The 12,044-nt window shown below is 45.5% G+C and overlaps 1 long non-coding RNA gene across 3 annotated transcripts in view; it reads right to left on the bottom strand.

The window, feature by feature from the left end:
* Positions 1-8,076: 8,076 nt before the first annotated feature.
* The window catches only part of LOC308595894, a 43,722-nt gene continuing 39,754 nt past the window's right edge, over positions 8,077-12,044 (bottom strand). For all 3 annotated transcript variants that reach the window (XR_014012189.1, XR_014012190.1, XR_014012191.1), the window contains exons 3-4: positions 9,420-9,554; positions 8,077-8,132 (exon numbers count right to left, since the gene is read on the bottom strand). This is a non-coding gene — a long non-coding RNA (uncharacterized lncRNA). The remainder of the gene's footprint in view (positions 8,133-9,419; positions 9,555-12,044) is intronic.

Here is a 12,044-nt window from a genome sequence, read left to right as displayed (position 1 = left end):
CACCAAGCGAGAGATGCAGCCCAAAGCAATGTAGAGAAAGTGTGTGTGTGTGTTGCAAAACACTACTGTGCCCAGAATATGTGTGTTTTTTGGCAAAGCGGAGGCAGTAAATTTTGTAGCTGCGATAAGCCAGTAAGCAATATAAACCATGCATGCATTTTAGAGCAGAAACGTTCCTACATTAATCTTCTTCAGAATCTTCTTCATTTTATTATGGTACAGGTGGATGCTTAATCATAACTGGAGATAAGTATGTGATGTCATTATATGAAGATGTAGAGATAAATCCAGGGGGTTTATCCAATGTGGTGAATTGGTTAGAGTGTTGGTCTAGGCAACCCCCCCCCCTTTGGTCATCCCTTATTGAAGCTGGCTTTTTGGAAAAAAAAACTAAACGTGAGGGAGAAATTGGGCACATAAAGAGATTTATTATGCTTCAAGGGGGCTGGATGTAAAATGAAAAGTCAACAAGAGACACAAGAATAGATATCAGACTGGTTTCAATATCAAGTGTATGGTACAAAAAAGGGGTTTTTTTGGGGGGGTCGGATTTTGAAAGGGAATTACTGCGTGGGAATGAGAAATTGATTCCTAAGGTGTATAAAATGTTTTGTAGGAAGGCAAAAGCTTTCCTGTCTTCCACTGCCTCCCGCAGTTTGGTCAAACTCATGCTGGTAGCTTTGAGAACACTGTCCAACCATTTCGTCCTCTGTTGTCCCCTTCTCCTTGTGCCCTCCATCTTTCCCAGCATCAGGGTCTTTTCCAGGGAGTCTTCTCTTCTCATGAGGTGGCCAAAGTATGGTGGACTCTCCTTCCTTGGAGGTTTTGAAGCAGAGGTTGGATGGCTATCTGTCATGGATGCTTTAAGCTGAGATTCCTGTATTGCAGGATATTAGACCAAATGACCCGTGAGGTCCTGTCTATGCCTACAGTTCTAGTTTAAGGAGGATAAAAAGAAAAACGGTTTTGATGCAGAAAGATCTAGGTTGGAGATAGATTTATTGGATGATAAGAGGAAAATATTATTGAAAATGTATAAATTATTATTGGAATGGCACACTAAAGATGAAGAGGTTAAAGAGGTGATGATACAATGGGCTAAAGATCTTGGATAAAACATTCGGTTAGAATCTTGGGAAAGGTTGTGGAAGGAAGGTCTTAATTTTACTGCATGCAGTGCACTCAAAGAAAATGTTGTGAAAATGACGTATAGATGGTACCTAACACCAGCTCAACTTGCTAAAATGTATAAGACAAGAACTAAGGAGTGCTGGAAATGTAAAGAAAAGGAAGGTATCTTTTACCACATGGGGTGGACTTGCAAAGAGGTAAAGCCTTTCTGGGAAATGATATATAATGAGTTAAAGAAAATGTTTAAAAATACTTTTGTTAAAAAACCAGAAGCCTTTTTATTGGGTATAGTGGGTGAAGAGATACCAAGGGAAGATAAAAGACTGTTCATGTATGCAACAGCAGCAGCAAGAACTCTTTTAGCCCCCAAATGGAAACAACAAGAAGTGCCAACGAAAGAAGGGTGGCAGATGAAGATGGTGGACTTTGCAGAACTGGCGAAGCCGACAGGAAAAATCCGAAACCAGCATGATAAAGTATTCCAAAAAAACTGGAGTAAATTTATATGATATCGGAAAGATCACTGTAAGCAAATAACATCACTGGCAGGGTTGTCTGAAGACTTGTAATGGGGAATTTTTTTCCTTTCTATATTTATTTAAATTTTGAAGGATTTTGTAATGAGTGTAATTAGAACTGGAAAAAGTATAAAATGCAATGATATAAAGGTTAATTTTGAAAGCCACAGGGTGGGAGGGAAGGAAGCAGATAGGCGCTAAAGCAGGGGTCAGCAAACTTTTTCAGCAGGGGGCCGGTCCACTGTCCCTCAGGCCTTGTGGGGGACCAGACTATATTCGGGGGGGGGGGGGATGAATGAATTCCTATGCCCCACAAATAACCCAGATGCATTTTAAATAAAAGCACACATTCTACTCATGTAGAAACACCAGGCAGGCCCCACAAATAACCCAGAGATGCCTTTTAAATAAAAGCACACATTCTACTCATGCAGAAACACCAGGCAGGCCCAACAAATAACCCAGAGATGCATTTTAAATAAAAGCACACATTCTACTCATGTAAAAACATGCTGATTCCCGGACCGTCCGCAGGCCGGATTGAGAAGGCGTTTGGGCCCGATCCGGCCCCCGGGCCTTAGTTTGCCTACCCATGCTCTAAAGAGCCAAAGAGGTATAGTGAATACCAATGATGTGATTGTATATTATTAAATGGGAAACTTATAAAAATAATAAAAACAAGTTTACAGTTCTGTGTCTATCCACAAGGCTGGGCTAGAGATGAGCTCCTCAGCCGGGGCCTCCCTGCGTTTCTTATGTTTTACTGGGCTTGGAAGCAACTAGTAGGACTTGCCTCACATGCGTTGAAGGTTTCATTTGCCTGCCAGCACCTTGCAGCAAGACTTTCACTCCGGTCTGGCTCTCGTTGTGCAATGCGCATCGTTATGCATGCCTGACTCATTGGCACAGAGTGGCAATGGAGCAATCTACCACTGAAGCAGCATCTGAAGGCACAGTCATTGCCTCAATTACTTTACTAAGCATGACCAGACCTGGGTAGGGGAGAATATTAGCAAGGAGGGCATTCCCCTGGCCTCCACCCTCTTGAGAACGGTTTCGAAGCATTTCACAAACGGGCGTGGAGCATAAATGAAAGGAAGGGTGCACAGTTTGAATAGGGATGGGGAAAGAATTCAACAGAAGCAAAGTATGATACGGAGTCGGTGAACGGACTGGGCTAGTGATAGATACGATAATCTTTATTGTCATTGTCCCATACAGAACAACAAAATTGGGGAAAATACATAAGACATTCAAAAACCAACAAGCCTGCTATCCCAGCTATCCCAACGGGGTTAGCCCCCTAAAAACTCTGATACCCCATTTTTAAGATACAATACACTCCCATAGAGACTCTGCTTTTACACTGCTTTTAAAACCAAAATCACATTTGGATAGAAATTGTTTCTCAGGCGGCTAGTCCTAGTCTTTATAACCCAGTACCTTCTTCCAGAAGGCAAAAGCTGAAAGAGATTATTTCCTGAGTGCACACTAACCTGCGCTATCTCTGCAGGTGAGCCAAGGTGGGAATTTTTTGTTGTTTAGTCGTTTAGTCGTGCCCGACTCTTCGTGACCCCATGGACCAGAGCACGCCAGGCACTCCTGTCTTCCACTGCCTCCCGCAGTTTGGTCAAACTCATGCTGGTAGCTTCGAGAACACTGTCCAACCATCTTGTCCTCTGTCGTCCCCTTCTCCTTGTGCCCTCCATCTTTCCCAGCATCAGGGTCTATTCCAGGGAGTCTTCTCTTCTCATGAGGTGGTCAAAGCATTGGAGCCTCAGCTTCAGGATCTGTCCTGTATGGAGGTCCTGGGATGCCCAGATGACAAGACCCTCTTCTTGGCTTCCCTGATGTGGTCCAAAGGAAAGCAGAGCAAGACGTTTGGCACCAGCTGGGCTGCAGGAGTTGCTGGAAAGAGGCATACAAGGAGCAACCCAGTTGTATTAGGGACTCCATTCTGGATTTTTGTAGGGTTTACTCCTGAGCCTTCCTGAAGATATCCTGCAAGGCAGTGAAGCTTTTGGATCAAAGTTCTCCTCCGAGATGGGCTACCTTCCCAGGTTGACAAGACCCAGCTGCCCCTCATTTTCCTCTACAGCATGTGCAGAAATTGTTGGACCCACTAAAGCAACTAACAAATTCTAATAATAATCAGGGTGTGGGTTTTTTCCAGATGGAACTCTGAATTGCAGAGGGTTGGACTAGATGACCCTTGGGATCCCTTCTCTGATTCAATGACTACCACTTAGAAGTCTTTTCCAGGGTCTTTTCCAGGGAGTCTTCTCTTCTCATGAGGTGGCCAAAGTATTGGAGCCTCAGCTTCACGATCTGCCCTTCCAGTGAGCACTCAGGACTCAGGTGGGAATAGTGCACCCAATTATTCTCTCCGCAGTCTTTACAACCCTGGATAGCATTGTTTTTCCCCTGACTGCGCAGCTCCTAAACCACACACTCAGCAACCTGCACATTGCCTGATCCCTTAGTGAGTTTGCAGATGACTGCCTCTCTCCCGGGAAGACTTGGTGCAATTTTTTTTTTTTAATTGCTTTCTATGGACAGTAGTTAGCAGCTTGCAGGTTCTTCTTCATGCACCCTTTCTGAGGGAGATATAAAGGATGGCAATGCAGGAATGTGCCTTTTCCATGGTGGCTCCATGTCTGAGGAACGCTCTCCCCAGGGAAGCATGCCTAGTACCGTAGCTGTCCATTTTTTGTCTTTGTTGTTTAGTCATTTAGTCGTGTCCGACTCCTCATGACCCCATGGACCAGAGCACGCCAGGCACTCCTGTCTTCCACTGCCTCCTGCGGCTGGGTCAAACTTATGCTGGTAGCTTTGAGAACACTATCCAACCATCTCTGTCATCCCCTTCTCCTTGTGCCCTCCATCTTTCCCAACATCAGGGTCTTTTCCAGGGAGTCTTCTCTTCTCATGAGGTGGCCAAAGTATTGGAGCCTCAGCTTCAGGATCTGTCCTTCTAGTAAGCAGGATCTGTCCTTCTAGTGAGCACTCAGAGCTGATTTCCTTAAGAATGGAGAGGTTTGATCTTCTTGCAGTCCATGGGACTCTCAAGAGTCTCCTCCAGCACCATAATTCAAAAGCATCCATTCTTCGGCGATCAGCCTTCTTTATGGCCCAGCTCTCACTTCCATACATCACTACTGGGAAAACCATAGTTTTAACTATACGGACCTTTGTTGGCAAGGTGATGTCTCTGCTTTTTAAGATGCTGTCTAGGCTCCAGGCAAAAAGTTTCTAATTTACTGAGGCTTATGATTTCTAATTGGAAGGGTAGAAAGATGCACTAGTGGCCTTTGTTGCGCCAGGGAAGGTAGGATTTGTTCCTTTCGAACATAATGTCCGCTCAGCATTTTCGTTTTTGTGCATTGCCCCTTTTTATCTGATTTTAATGCCTCTGTTGTTTTATTTTACCGCATCAGTTGCTTTGAGGCACCTGAGTGCAAAATTGCAAAACAACAACAACATTCCGCAAATGGGCCGCCACCACAGAAAACAGGGTAGTATTATTATTATTATTATTATTATTATTATTATTATTATTATTATTATAGTTTATTTACATTTTAAAAACTAGCATGAGAAGATAGAGAGTCAGAGTGGACCAACTCATAAATGGCTAAAAAAACCACCCAAAACCCTCTGTGCATTTTTAAAAGATATATGCAGATTCCTTCATTTTTATTTTTATTTTTTTTATGCCACATAGAACAAGGACATTATTCTAGTCCCATGGATTAGCTGGAATTTGCTCTTAGGCCCATCCCTGATTTCAAAGGGCTGAAAGGGTTTGGAAAATGCTTTCCTTTTTCACCTCAACCATTCTGCTGCTGCAGCTTCTTTTTTTCATTTGTAGTTATTTTATTTAACAAGATTTATATACAGCTTAATCAAAAAGAACTCTCTAAGTGGTTGACCTAAAATGTTCATTTAAAGGAGCAATAAAACGTTGTTTTAAAAGAAACTTATAAGGATTTTAAAAAGATTGTAAAAGTATGGGTAGGCTTGCCTGAATAAAACGTCTCTAGCAGGTGCTGAAAACTACTATCAATAAGGCAGGGAGTTCTGGAGAATAAGTGCTGCCATACTAAAAGATCAATTTATCATATTCGTGGAATAAAATATATCTCATACTGCTTTGACTCGTCCTGCATTTTTGTTCCAGCTCTTCTTCTTCTCCTCAGTCAATGAGGACACATAACCTCATTGTCAGACCCGAATTTGCTGCGTTGTGAACTGGGTAATGTATTCCAATTGCCATTGTTATCTTTTTGTTTGGATTTCTGTACGCCAAGGGGTTGGGTGTGAAGCACTTTCCTCTCTCTCTCTCCTTTTTCGCTTGCTTGTTTGATTCATTAATTTATTCACCTTTTCCCGCACAGGTGCCACCACCGGCATCAGAACAACTTGGCAACTCTCCCAGGGCACCATCAATCCATCAAGAGGTTGTAATGAAATTGGACTCTAAAATGGGTTCTCACCACCTGCCTCCCATCCAGTGCCCAACTCCTTGCTGTTACCGCTGCCGTCATTCCTGAGGCAGTCGGTCAGGTTTGCAAAGCACTGTGGCCTTCCCCTTCTTGCAGTGTACCCTTTGAATTCAATCCCTCAAGGCAGCGGTTCCAAATCTTCACCCACTTGCAACCATTGCCTTGAAACAGTAGCTGAGCAAGGTGGGTGCGGTGGGTGTGGTCCACTCTGGGTGCCTTCCCTGAGGGGGGTGAAATCACCGCAGGCGGCGCCCCCCTGGGATGCTCCCCGGCACTGGCGCACCCCCCCGGGACACGCGCCTGCGCCAGTGCACCCCCTGGGAAGCACACTACTGCCTGCGCACCCTGCGGGCAGCTAGACCCGCCCCCATGGCCCGCTCCGGGTGCCGGAACAGCTAGCTCCGCCTCTGCCTTGAAAAAAATCAATGCTCAACCAGGATTGTCTGAAGTGAAGAACATAAGGAAGAAGAAGAAGAAGAAGAAGAAGAAGAAGAAGAAGAAGAAGAAGAAGAAGAAATAATTTTTATTTATACCCCGCCCTCCCCAGCCAAGACCGGGCTCAGGGCGGCTAACAACCAATAATAAAAACAAGTTGATTAAAATACAATTAAAAGATTAAGATACAACATTAAAACAATTAGGGAGCAATCTCTTCATAGGAAGAGAAAGGAAAAGGAAAGAGGGGGAGGGAATCAAACTGATTCCAAGCCAAAGACCAGGTGTAACAACTTTGTCTTACAGGCCATGAGGAAAGAGATCAGACCCCACAGGGCCCTGGTCTCAAGAGGCAGAGCATTCCACCAGGCCGGAGCCAGTGTTGAGAAGGCCCTGGCTCTGGTTGAGGCTAATCTGACTTCCTTAGGGCCTGGGACCTCTAGGGTGTTGCTATTTATGGACCTTAAGGTCCTCCATGGGGCATACCAGGAGAGGCGGTCCTTTAGGTATGAGGGTCCTAGCAGCGGCGTAGCGTGAGTTGTCAGCACCCGGGGCAACGCAAGTAATTTGCGCCCCCTAACCCGGGGCAAGGCAAGTAATTTGCGCCCCCCCAACCCCTAACCTGCGAGTTGCCGCTGGCGCTGCCACGCAAACAACGCTGCTTGCCCGGAGGAGGATGGAGGCAGAAGCAGCCGCCGCCTGTGGCTGGGCCGAGGGGATGGCGTCGGCAGCAGGGTGCAGAGGCTGCCCGTGCCCGGCCAGGCGTCGGTGGCGGCGTCGGCGCTGCTGCAGCGGCTGCTCCTCCTGCGAGCAGTGAGTGGAGCGCAGCTGCAGCGGCGGCGGCGGGGCGCGCGCGCTAGGGCGCAAGGCTGGCGGTGGCGGCGGGGAGCCCGGCGGAGGAAGGAACTTGTCCCTTCCCTCTGGACTCGCGCCCCCCCAGATGTTGCGCCCGGTGCGGTCGGCACCCCTGGCACCCCCCACGCTACGCCACTGGGTCCTAGGCCGTGAAGGGCTTTAAAAGTCAAAACCAGCACCTTAAATCTGACCCTATACTCCACCGGGAGCCAGTGCAGCTGGAAAAGCACTGGGTGAATATCCTCCCATGGCAGAGACCCTGTGAGGAGCCTCGCTGCAGCATTCTGCACCCGCTGGAGTTTCTGGGACGGCTTCAAGGGCAGCCCCGCGTAGAGCGAATTACAGTAGTCAAGCCTGGAGGTGACCGTCGCATGGATCACTGTGGCCAGGTCAGGGCGGGAAAGGTAAGGGACCAACTGCTTGATGCGGCGAAGGTGGGAAAATGTCACGTTGGCTGTTGTTGTAACCTGCGCCTCCATGGAAAGGGAGGTGTCAAGGATTACACCCAAACTCTTAACGGAAGGCAATGGCACTAATTGGGCCCCCGCAAGAGAAGGGAGTTGGTCCCTCATCCCCATACCATCCCGACCCAGCCAGAGAACCTCTGTCTTTGAAGGATTTAGTTTCAATTGGCTGGATCAGACCTATGGCCCATCAAGTCCTCTTCTCAAAGTGGCCAACCAGATACCTGTGGGAAATTCACAAGCAGGATTTGAGCATAACGGCATTCTTCCCCAATTGGGCTTCTAGCAGTTGATATTCACAGTCATTCTGAAGATAGAGCATAGCCAATAATTTGTCCAATAGACGTTGATGGTCATCACTACATCTCATGGGAGAAAATTCTATAGTTAACCCCATGAAGAAGTCCTTTCTTTTGTCTGTCCTGAACAGTCACCAGAGCTATACATTTAAAGCAATAAATGTCCTGGCTTTCTCCAAAGAATCTTGGCAACTGTTGTTTGCTAAGGGTGCTGAGAGTTGTTAAGAGGCGCCTTTTCCCCAGAGTTCCCTGGGAAGAGACATTAAACTTGGATGATCCTGAGTTTTTAGAATTATGAGAGAGGAGGAAAACCTTCACTAGCCTGAACTCCTGCTGTACAGCTTAGACTACAGCAGGTTTTCACACACAGAGAGACAAGTTAACCCGGGATAATACCTCATGTGTCTGATGAGCAAGATCACAGTCAGTGAAATATCATACCATACTAAATTTGTTAGTCTTTAAGGTGCCCCAAGACTCTTTGTTGCGTTTGCTGCAAGAAGCTAAGATGGCTACCCCTCTTGAAGATAGTCTGAAGTACCACAAATCTCTCACCTCACAGGGAAACAACTGACTGACCCATCTCTAGCTTCCCAGGAACTTCCTCCCCATTAGAGAACTGCAGTGTGCAAAATAATGTGTGACAACAATTCCCTTTCAAACTCAAAAACTTCAGAAGTGAGATCAAACGCGTCCAAAATTTCGTTTTACTTGTGTACGCTTGCAAATTGGCAACACAGACATCTTTTAGGAGACACGTCTCCTATACACCCAAAGAGAACCTTCTGGAACCTTCTTCCCAAGTGCCATTTGGGCCACAATGCCAAACTTTATCTCTGAGTATTTCAGCAACAATTCTACAGTACCGAATGAGACAATAAAATAAAATAAATACTTCAATTCCTGTACTGAGCTCTAGTTTATGTTTTCCCAGAGATGGATTGGGGATAGGAGTGTTAACCTGGAGTTATCTGCACACACTAGGTAGTATGAATTTAGCATTGCTCTACCTGCATTTTATCGCTAAATTAAACACACGTTCAACAAAATAATGTCATTGAAACCAGCGGGGGAAATGGGGGCTTCTTCAATTCCAGCGGCCTGTCACATTCTCTTGGGTTTGCATTTTCCACCCCCAATGTTTGTATTCCTTATCCCGCCTGAAGATGCAGTTTTACAGACCAGCATATTGATTTTAAAACTTTAGAATACCTTCGACACCAGACGTAGAGCACCTCATTTGTCATGTGGATGTCGAAAGGGAGATTGCGGGCCTCATTTTATTCCTGATTAATTTGGCCTTGCGCTGCATTTCCTCCTGAACTCGTAATAGGAAGTTCGGTATCTCTATATTCATTGCATTGTTTGTTATTTGCAAAAAGAGAGAGGGAGAGAAGAGAGAGAGAGAGAAAGAGTGAGGAGAAAAGACACAGAATCACACGGCATTATTTAAATAGTTGCAAGCCTGGGCTTTCTTTTACTCCCCCCCCCTCACTCCAACCCCCCAATAATCGGTTATCTTGTATAAACAGTTTGAAATAAATAAATGCACACAGGAGGGGGGAAATAAAACAAGATAAGAATTCATCAGGTTCTGTTCAAAAGAATGACGCTAGCACGATGCTCTTCATAAACAAGACGACAAACTCAGCCTTGAGTTTTCTTTCTCTAATTTGCCTGGTAGTCTGAATCAATGGTGTTGCTGCTGCCCTATTTGCTCAAAGAAAGGATGGCAAACTGGCAACCAGATATATCAATCTTTTGTTTAAAATATTAGGATACTTTTAGGGATTGTGGGGAAGGGGGTGGGTGAGTCTGGGGTGGTTGTGTGGGGAGCATGAGATACATAAAAACAAAGCAAAATACATCACACGGTTAAAAGAGTTATTAAAAATAGGCATTCTGTCAAATGGAAAATTGCTCCCCTCAATAATTTGACATATCATCCTCCCAAACCTTCCACCTTAAAAGCACTGCTCTAAAGGGAAAATGTAAGGGGAACTGTCCCCTAAGAAAAAGCTAATCAACTGCCCAGTCAGCCTTTCACATGATAGATTTGAATCTTTGAACTAGGCTACTCTTAAGTCCTCGTAAACTGGACAAAGAAGGGTAAATCTTCAGACTCCTCATCCCCGCTGTGTAACCAGCTGTACAAATGTTAAATGGAGGGGGGAAAGGCTTTTACAAATCTGCAATTCCAGTCTATGCACTCAGCTATAGTTGAAGGAGTTTTCTGCAAACCTGGACAGCATCTTAAAAAGCAGAGACACTATCTTGCTGACAAAGGTCCATATAGTTAAAGCTATGATTTTCCCAGTGGTGATGTATGGAAGTGAGAGAGAGCTGGACCATAAAGAAGGCTGATTGCTGAAGAATTGATGCTTTTGAATTATGGTGCTGGAGGAGACTCTTGAGAGTCCCATGGATTGCAAGAAGATCAAACCTCTCCATTCTGAAGGAAATCAGCCCTGAGTGCTCACTGGAAGGACAGATCCTGAAGCTGAGGCTCCAGTACTTTGGTCACCTCATGAGAAGAGAATACTCCCTGGAAAAGACCTTGATGTTGGGAAAGATGGAGGGCACAAGGAGTAGGGAATGACAGAGGAAAAGATGGTTGGACAGTGTTCTCGAAGCTACCAGCATGAGTTTGACCAAACTGCGGGAGGCAGTGGAAGACAGGAGTGCCTGACGTGCTCTGGTCCATGGGGTCCATGGAAGAGTCGGACACGACTAAATGACTAAACAACAACAATAGTTGAAGGAGGTTATCGCCAGATTCTGTACAAAGAGAGATCCTGCCTACACGTCATAGATCACCGCCATCACTGTTTATTTCTATGCCGCCTTTCCATAGTTAAACAATGCTCAAGGCAGCTTATGAAAAGGTTTGCATATTTACAAAAATATAACAGAAGTAGTCATAAGCAATGAATAAAAACGCATCAAAATGTGGCCAACAAAATTAAACAATCCCCATGTAAATCATAATAAGATCTAAAAATAAAGACAGAAAAGACAGCAAAACTGACGTCTCCAGTATTAAATCTTGACTTCAGTAGCAATAAAACCCTGGACAATACCCTACAGAAAGAATGTTGTTGGTCAAGGGAGCCGTGGAGTCGAAAAGGTTGAAAACCTCTGCACTAAACCAAAGGTGGGTGTTGAAATCAGTGAGTGTCAGGGACTGGACTGAGGAAGTATGGTGGAGACAAACACACACACACACACACACACACACACACACCCCTCTTCTCCTGCACTTCCCAGAGAAGGAGATAGTATAGATTTACAACAGTGGTTTGCAGAAGGTCATAATTCAGAGGCTGCAGAGGGGAGGAGGAGGAGGAGGAGGAGGAGGAGGAAGAAGAAGAAGAAGAAGAAGAAGAAGAAGAAGAAGAAGAAGAAGAAGAGAGGCAGCTGACAGACTCAGTGTATTTAGAAAGCATTCCAGACCGCCACCCCCTTTCTCCCAGAACCAGGCGGGTAGGCGAACAGAAAGCTCAGAGGCCGAAAGCACAGATCTGCCAATGTAGGGATGGTACACAATAGGAGAGATGGAGGGGGTGGGGCAATGCCATTACTGCAAGAGAGGCACTTTCCAAAGCCCCTCTCTGTGAATATTGAATAAAAGACTTGGCAAGAACTCTTCTTGTTTATCAAATTCTGGGGAACCCACCATGGGAGGGATCAGATTCCCAGAAGCCTGACAGTGCAACTTCAACACACTTCCATTTGGCTTCTTCAGACCCATTCTTAAAGCTGTATGAGGACTGATGCCCCCGTTGTAGTCATCAGTTTGCACAGAAGGCCCTTACACTGGACATATGGTGAGGAATC

This window comes from Podarcis bocagei (assembly GCF_964188305.1).
Source record: "Podarcis bocagei genome assembly, chromosome: 10".
Classification (NCBI taxonomy): domain Eukaryota; kingdom Metazoa; phylum Chordata; class Lepidosauria; order Squamata; family Lacertidae; genus Podarcis; species Podarcis bocagei.
Note: the sequence above shows the minus strand (reverse complement) of the source record. Positions and strands in the feature narration are given on the sequence as shown.